Raw genomic sequence first — 7,561 nt, forward strand, 5'->3', positions numbered from 1 at the left:
TTCTGGAGACGAGGCATTCTGCCAAACGACTTTGACAGTCTGCTCGGGGAAACATCGCACAGGATCCACCATCTCCTTTCCCCGCAGGGCCTATTGGACGTTACGTGCTGACCACTGCCTGATGGACTTGGGGTCAAAGGTGTTTTTCTGCATAAAGTTTTCCACCAGGGACAGGTGGTACGGCACGGTCCAACTACTTGGAGCGTTCCGCGGCAGCGTGGCCACACCCAACCTTCGCTAAACCGGGGACAGGTAGAACCTCAGCACGTAGTGACACCTGGTGTTTGCGTACCGAGGGTCTACGCACAGCTTGATACAGCCGCACACAAAGGTGGCCATCAGTATGAGGGCGATGTTGGGCACGTTTATTCCCCCTTTATCTAGAGGCTTATACAGCGCGTCCCTGCGGACACGATCCATTTTCGACCTCCAGATAAAGCGGAAGATGGCTCGGGTGATCGCCATCGCGCAGCAGTCTGGACTGGGCCAGACCTGCGCCATGTACAGCAACAGCGAGAGTGCCTCACACCTGATGACCAGGTTCTTACCCGCAACGGAGAGGAAGCGTCGCTCCCAGATTCCCAGTTTCCTTTTCACCATAGACACTGGATCCTTCCAGTTTCTAACGCATACCCCGGTCCCTCTGAACCATATCCCCAGCACCTTCAGGCCGTCAGCACTGACGGTGAAGGGGACAAAGGATCGGTCAGCCCAGTTCCCAAAGAACATGGCCTCGCTCTTCCCACGATTTACCTTGGCTCCCGAGTCCAGTTCGAACTGGTCGCAGATGTGGATCAGTCTGCACACCGACAGCGGATCAGAACAGAAGACGGCGACATCGTCCATGTACAGGGAGGCTTTGATCTGAGTGCCTCCACTGCCTGGGATCGTAACTCCTCTAATGCCCGGATCCTTCCTGATGGACTCAGCAAAGAACAGGCGAGAGAGGACAGCCCTGCCTGACTCCAGATTTAATTGGAAAGCTATCTGATTCCCACCCATTGATTGAGACTGCGCTACTGATGTTAGTGTAGAGTAGGATCCAACTGGATCCAATTGCGAATTCCCTCCCCAAACCCCATTTTGAGAGCACATCCACCATGTAGGTGTGCGATATTCTGTCAAAGGCTTTCTCCTAATCCAGGCTGATGAGGCAGGTGTCCACACCCCTGTCCTGCACATAGGCAATCGTATCCCTGAGCAGCGCCAGGCTGTCAGAGATCTTCCTGCCCGGCACAGTGCAGGTCTGGTCAGGGTGTATCACCAATTCCAGAGCGGATTTGACCCGATTGGCGATGACCTTGGACAGAATCTTATAGTCCACATTCAACAGTGAAATGGGTCGCCAATTTCTAATTTCCTCCCTTTCTTCCTTGTGCTTGTAGATGAGGGTGATGATGCCTTTCCTCATGGATTCTGACATACTGCCGGCCAGGAGCATACTCTCGTACACTCCTAGCAGGTCTGGGCCGATCAAGTCCCACAGAGCCGAATACAACTCCACCGGCAAGCCGTCGCTTCTGGGGAGATTTACTCTTCTCGAAGGACTCAAGGGCCTAAGTCAGTTCGTCAGGAGTTCGCGGTTTGTCCAGCCTCTCCCGTGTACTGTCGCCTAAGACCTCCGTGATAGAGGACAAGGAGGACTGGGAGGCCGTGCTGTCCGTCGGCTTCACGTCATAAAATCCAGCATAAAAGGATTTGCTGATCCTCAAAATGTCGGACTGCGCTGACTTTACTGATCCGTCTTCTTCATTCAGGCTGCTGATCACAGAGCTCTCTCTCTGTACCTTTTGGAAGAAGAAACGTGAGCACGTCTCATCCTGCTCCACGGAGCGGACTCTGGAACGGAAGATGTTCTTGGAGGCAAAGGGCGAGGCTTGCTGGCTCTTCACCTCTTGGAGTTCTTCCTTGACATCGACCCCCACCGACTGCAGCCGGAGCAGATTCTGCATGTTTTTCTGGAGTCGGGACATTTCCCTCTCTTCCTTTCTAGCTTTCTGGATGCTTTTGAGGATGAAAAGCCTCTTGGTGTTTCCCTTGATCGCTTCCCACCAGTGTGTCAGGGACTCAAAGAGGGGTTTCATGGTTCTCCAACCTACATAAGCCCTCTTGAGCTCCTCAATGTTCTCTGGGGTCAGCAGTTGCACATTTAGCTTCCATGTCCCCCTGCCCACCCTCAGGTCCTTCTCCAAGTGGCAGTCCGCCAGTAGGAGGCAGTGGTCAGAGAACAACACCGGCTTGACCTCGGTGGATCTGACTGTGAATGCACGGGACACAAACAGGAAGTCTATCCTGGAACGAATGGACCCGTCTGGCCGCGACCAGGTGTATCTACGCTGCGCTCCGTCTGCAGGGTTGCTGAAGACGTCGTGCAGCTTGGCATCCTTAACTGTTTCCATCAGGGATCTGGACGTAGCGTCCAATCTGCTGCCGGCCCTGCTGGATCGTCCAGCCGCATCGATGATGCAGTTGAAGTCACCGCCCAGAATGACCGGCCTGGAGGTCGCCAGCAGCAGTGGGAGCTGCTGAAAAACCTCCAGCCGCTCAGCTCCTTGTGACGGGCCATACACGTTAATTAACCGGAGTGGAGCGTTCTTGTACATTACGTCTGCTACGAGGAGTCGCCCGCCCACCACCTCCTTCACCTCGGAGACGGTGAAGTTGCCTCCCCGCAGCAGAATACCCAGGCCGGAGGAACGAGAGTCGTTTCCGCCCGACCAGATCGATGGCCCATGGGACCACCACCGTGACCATTGCCTGTAGGAGCTGAACTGGATAACCTCACTTATCCACGTTAAACTCCATCTACCAAATTTTGGCCCATTCACCTAACCTGTCCATATCCATTTGTAAATTTCTCATTTCTTCACTGCAACTTACTTTCCCACCTATTTTGGTGTCATCTGCAAATTTAGCTATGGTACCTTCTACTCCTGAATCCAAGTAAATAGTTGGGGCCCAAGGACCGAACCCTGTGGCACCCCACTAGTTACAGCTTGCCATCCACAAAAGACCCATTTATCCTGACTCTCTGCTTTCTGTTGGTTAGCCAAAGCTCTATCCAAGCAAATATATTACCCTTAGCTGCGTGTGATCTTATCTTGTGTATTAATCTTTTGTGCGGCACCTTATCAAATGCCTTCTGGAAGTCCAGACATACTACATCTACAGGATCGCCATTATCCACTTTGCTTGTCACATCTTCAAAGAACTCTAGCACTTTTGTCAAACACGATTTAGTCTTCATAAAGCCATGCTGACTCTGATGGATTGCATTTTGACTTGCATTTTAGGAGGGTAGTGAAGGCATTGGAGAGAGTGCAGAAGAGGTTTACGAGTTTGGTTCCAGGGGCGAGGAAGTTGAGTTATGAAGTAAGATTGGAGAAGTTGGGACTGTATTCCTTGGGGAAAATAAGTCTGAGAGGAGACTTGATAGAGGTATTGAAAATCATGAGGTATCTGGAGAGAGTAGATAGGGAGAAACTGCTTGCACCGATGAAAGGATCGAGAAGGAGCGGGCACAGGTTTAAAGTAACTAGCAGAAGAAGCAAAAGTGATAGGAGCAGCGAGTGGTCAGGGTCTAGAATGCACCGCCTGATAGCGTGGCGGAGGCAGGTTCAATTGAAGAGGGAATGAGATGATTATTTGAAAAGAAAGCATGTGCTGGGTTACGTGGAGAAGGCAGGAGAATGGCACGAAGTGAAATGTTCATTGGGAGAGCTGGTGCAGTCACGACGGGCGGAATGGGCTCCTTGTGCAGTGTAAGGATTGTGTGAACGTGGATGTAGACGTTTCCGAGTAGCTGTGTAAAGTGTGTGAGCTTTGAGGTGTGAGTTTTGACTGTTGCTGTATCAGCAGCAGCAGCAGCAGCGGGCGGGAGCGGCAGCAGAGAGCTGGTTGAAAATGTTGTGAGGCGAAAGGTGCAGCTGAGAGAGTGTTTGAGAGGTGTATTTGCAAGTGAAAGATGTTTTTGTATGAGTGAGGTAGAGTGTTTGTGAGATGAGAGTGGTGTCTGTGAGCGTTGGGTGAGCGTGCGTGTTTTTTGTGTGTAGATGGTGCGGGTGAGTGAGAAAGAAAGAAAGTTGGGTTTTGAAACATGTGCATGTTGAAAAGTAAAGAAAGCAGATGTTTGTAAGAAAACTATTTTTAGCATTGAAAATCCCCTGGAAAGGGGTGGTGCACCATTCCCAGAGATACTGCAATACCGGGTCGATGCGTGGAGTGGACGGAGTAAGCCCCTATTCCATCTCCCTGCTCCAAAAATCAATTTAATATATGGTCCCCAGATAAGGGACGTATCAGATATTAAACTGATAAGAACAGATTTTTTTTTTTTTTTTTTGCAAAAATATACTTTATTCATAAAATATCTTCAATCACATTCCAAACCATTCCAAAAACACCATTACAAGGGTACAATCCAGGTTAAACTTTTACAAAATGTATCACCAGGTGCATCAGTACAAACAATATTACAATCATTTACAGCCTTTCATTTTGAGCTGTACAGCCCGAGGGGCTCTGAACAGTTCCCAGTCTCTCGGTGCGCTGTGGCAGAAAGGTCTTAGACAGCGACCCTTCCCCATTGCGCCTTTGCGGCAGCTGCCCCAAGCTTTAGTGCGTCCCTCAGCACGTAGTCCTGGACTTTGGATTGTGCCAGTCCGCAACAATCGGTCGGCGACAACTCTTTGTGCTGGAAGACCAACAAGTTTCGGGCAGACCAAAGCGCGTCTTTCACCGAGTTGATGATCCTCCAGCTGCAGTTGATTTTTGTCTCGGTGTGTGTCCCTGGGAACAGCCCGTAGAGCACAGAGTCCTGTGTCACAGAACTGCTCGGGATGAACCTCGACAGCAACCACTGCATCTCTCTCCAGACTTTCTTTGCAAAGGCACAATCCACAAGGAGGTGAACAACGGTCTCTTCCCCACCACAGCCACCTCGAGGGCAACGTGCAGAGGGGGTGAGACTCCTGGCGTGTAGGAAGGATCTGACGGGGAGGGCCTTTCTCACCACCAGCCAAGCCACGTCTTGGTGTTTGTTGGAAAGTTCTGGCGATGAGGCATTCTGCCAAATGACTTTGACAGTCTGCTCGGGGAACCATCCCACAGGGTCCACCCTCTCCTTTTCCCTCAGGGCCTCTAGGACGTTACGTGCTGACCACTGCCTGATGGACTTGTGGTCAAAGGTGTTTTTCTGCATAAATTTTTCCACCAGGGACAGGTGTTGCTGTACGTGGCGCAGGTCTGGCCCATTCCTCACTCCTGCGCTGTGGCGATCACGCCAGCCATCTTCCGCTTTATCTGGAGGTCAAAAGTGGATCCTGTTTGCAGGGACATGATGTAAAAAAACTCTGGATGAAGGGGGAAAAAACATGCCCAACATCACCCTCATCCTGATGGCCACCTTTGTGTATGGCAGTATCAAGCTGTGTGTAGACCCAAACACCAAGCGTCACTACGTGCTGAGGTTCTACCTGTCCCTGGTGTTGCGAAGGATGGGTCTGGCCACCCTGCCGCGGAACGCTCCAAGTGCCGTATCACCTGTCCCGTGTGGAAAAACTTATGCAGAGAAACACCTTTGTCCGCAAGTCCATCAGGCAGTGGTTAGCACGTATCACCCTAGAGGCCCTGCGGGAAAAGGAGATGGTGGATTCCGGCGGACGGTTCGCCGAACAGACCGTCAGGGTCATTTGGCAAAATGCCTCATCACCAGAACTCTGAAGAGAGTGGCCGTGGTTCTTGTCGAGGTGCATCCCGAGCAGTTCCGTGACACAGGTATGGACTCTGTGCTCCAGGGGCTGTTCCCAGGGACACACGCCGAGACAAACATCAACTACCGCCGGAGGATCCACTCGGTGAAAGACACTCTTTGGCTGTCCGAAACTTGTTGGTCTTCCATTGCAAAGAGTTGGCACATTCCAAGGTCCAGGACTACGTGCTGAGGGACGCACTAAAGTTTGGGGCAAAGGCGTAATGGAGAAAGGTCGCTGTCTACGGTTGCGCTAGATGTGTCGTGTAACTGGCAGGTAATGGAAAATTTCGAGAAACACTCAGTCACAAGGGAGAACACGTGACAGGCATGAGAGACAATCCATGAGTCTTTGTAGCTGAGTTTCCGTGTGAGCAACTAGCTCACAGCGCAGAGGAGTTCTTCGATCGAGGCCTGCTGTATTTTTGTCTTTGCTTTCAGCTTGAGCAGTCAAAGAACAAAGAAGAAAAAAAAGTACAGCACAGGAACAGGCACTTCGGCCCTCCAAGCCTGCGCCGATCGGTCTGTGGAGCTTGCCAGCTGACCAGGTATGCAGCTAAAGTCCTTCCACATCTACAGGGAAGGCAAAGTCAGCAGCGTTTCTCCCAGAGTGTAGAGAGTCCTTGGAACTCTCTTCCTCGAAAGGTGGTGGAAACAGAGTCTTTGAATATTTTCAAGACAGAGCTGGATAGATTAACAAGGCGGGGTTGGAAGGTTATCGCTGGTAGGCAGGAATGTGGGGTTGAGGTTACAATCGGATCAGCCATGATCTTCTGAGTAGTGGAGCAGGCTCTTGGGGCCCAGTGGCCTACTCCTGCTCCTAAGTTGTATGTTCATACATGTAGGGGCATTACTTTTTACTGATTCCAGTGCTTCTCCTGCACTGAACCTGGAGAGTACTACGTCAGCTGCTGTTGAGTTGTTTCCTGATGCCCTGCTTTCTTTTGTACGAGCTGTCTAGCATCCTCGTTTATGGGCTTCCTTTGCTTGGCATTGGGCCTTCTTTTGGGCTGACTGTTGGTCTATTTCCTTTACGGGATGTCAGCATGACATCACCAGAAGGGAAATGTGTCATGTTATGAAGTCACAGTAAATAAGTCCAATGCATTATATCATTATAATAACACAAGATGATGATCAGCAGTGAGAAGGCAGGTGGCAGCAAGGATAAGTACAGGTACGACACAGCGAACAGCCTTAGATCCTGTTAAAATGTTGAAAATGTTTCTCCCCTTCTCGAAGATTATTTCCTTCAAAATTTTAGAAATCTTTCAGCTTCAACCAGAAGTCACACACAAGCCAAACAACAAAACCACCTGCGTGCACAGCACAGCACACCATCTGCCAGCCTGCAATGATGTCGGCTCTCTTTTAATCACCTTTTCCCCTCCAATCAGTCCTATTCAGCAGGCAAGCAAAGGAGCGCAGAAAATACATCTGCACGGCTGTTTCTAACTTCTAGAAAGGGAACAGCCTTATCCTAGGAAAGTGAAAAATATCTATACTGTCACAAAGTGATGAACTTGAACTGCAAAACACCACGCTTACCTGAGCTTGTGTCACAGTTTTTGCTGTCTATCTCAGCCAGTATTCTCAGTCGTCCATCCTGGCTTCTTGCTCTCTCTGCAGCTTTCAGATGCCTCCCCTTGGCCGGCCTCAGTGCTCAGTGATAGATCAGCGCTCGGTATTATTTCTGTCCTCAGTGGTAACTGCTAGGGGAGAAAGGCTTGACTTTTTCAATCACCTTTTACCTCAGTAAAATCCAAGTAGAACCTAAAGTGGCAATGCTTCTCCCTCTCAGCACCCAACATG

At 50.4% G+C, this 7,561-nt stretch overlaps 1 pseudogene; it reads right to left on the reverse strand.

The window, feature by feature from the left end:
* Positions 1-4,171: 4,171 nt before the first annotated feature.
* On the reverse strand, positions 4,172-4,352 carry LOC144669847 (U2 spliceosomal RNA; annotated as a pseudogene).
* Between the last annotated feature and the right edge of the window lie 3,209 nt (positions 4,353-7,561).

Source organism: Cetorhinus maximus, chromosome 29 (genome assembly GCF_964194155.1).
Source record: "Cetorhinus maximus chromosome 29, sCetMax3.hap1.1, whole genome shotgun sequence".
NCBI lineage: Eukaryota > Metazoa > Chordata > Chondrichthyes > Lamniformes > Cetorhinidae > Cetorhinus > Cetorhinus maximus.